The following is a 1,246-nucleotide window of genomic DNA, read 5'->3' as shown; positions in this document are numbered from 1 at the left end:
GCCACAGGATTCTCAGATTTCTTCTCCTTCAGCGACGACTCTACGTCTCAAGCTGATCCGAAGCCGCTTGCCGTTGACACGCCTTCGCAGCTGGAATCGGGACCTCTCAGCACAGCTGACCTGCTTCTCCGCTGCTACAGCGACGCAGCAGTTCCGGTCCGTTTTCCCCCTGCCGCCATCCGGCGATTCTAAAAGAGCTTATTTCTAGCAAGTAAGCCCTAAAAGAGCAAATTGTAGCGACGTTGTTGCAAATGTCGCTCTGCGAGTGTGGCTCGTGCAGGGAAACTTGCACGATGCAGAAGAGCAATGAGTATGTCATCTGTCTGGGCAGACCCCACGCAGAGACTGCTCTCTCACTGAGACGGAATGCTCACTCGAGCATGAGTCTCGCTCTTCTCCACTCGTGGACCGCCTTCACTGGAGGCAGCCCCGCTCTCCCGTTTCTCCTCTCTCAGCGAGCCTCGGAGAGAGAAACAGCGGAGTCAGGGAACTAAGCAACCGGGTCTGAGCGATCGCATGCCGGCACTGTACCCGCGTGCTCGCTCTCCCCGTTGCACTCGGATCCGTACGGACGCCTGCATATCAGGGTGAGGCAGGCCTGTGTATCGGCCCTGACCCCCTGGAAGAGCTCCCATTGGATGAAACAGGGCGTGGCCATGGGGATGGTTCACAGAAGGACACTTGTCACGACAGACGCCTCCAACTGAGGTTGGGGGGCGCTGTGCGAGGGCATACCGACCTTCGGCAACTGGTCCTTAAACACAATTTCGGAGGCTAGAGCTCCGTCTACGAGACGCCTCTATGCCTTAAAGTGGTCTTTTTTCTCCGCCTGGTGTTTAAACCGCGGCAAAGACCCTCTCACTTCCGAATTAGCAGAGGTGCTGTCTTTTCTACAAGAGCTGCTGGATAAGGGTCGCTCCCCATCCATGCTCAAAGTCTATGTGGCCGCTATAGCGGCCTCTCATGTCCCTATTGAGGGCCAATTAGTGGGCAGAAATAGCGCGGTCATCCGCTTCCTGAAGGGTGCTCTACAAACCTAAGGTCGCTATCGCTAAAGACTGCTCTGCTTCTAGCACTAGCATCAGTAAAGCGACCTGCAGGCGCTCTCAATTAGCCCTGCCTGTCTGGAATTCGAGCCTAACGACTCTAAAGTCGTCCTGAAACCGAGGCACAGTTATGTACCTAAAGTGCTCTCCACTCCGTTCAGAGTACAGGTCATTACGCTCTCCGCGCTTCCTCCAACTGA

The sequence above is a fragment of the Sinocyclocheilus anshuiensis genome, unplaced genomic scaffold (genome assembly GCF_001515605.1).
Source record: "Sinocyclocheilus anshuiensis isolate Anshui unplaced genomic scaffold, SAMN03320099.WGS_v1.1 scaffold1148, whole genome shotgun sequence".
NCBI lineage: Eukaryota > Metazoa > Chordata > Actinopteri > Cypriniformes > Cyprinidae > Sinocyclocheilus > Sinocyclocheilus anshuiensis.
This window is presented reverse-complemented; position numbering follows the sequence as displayed.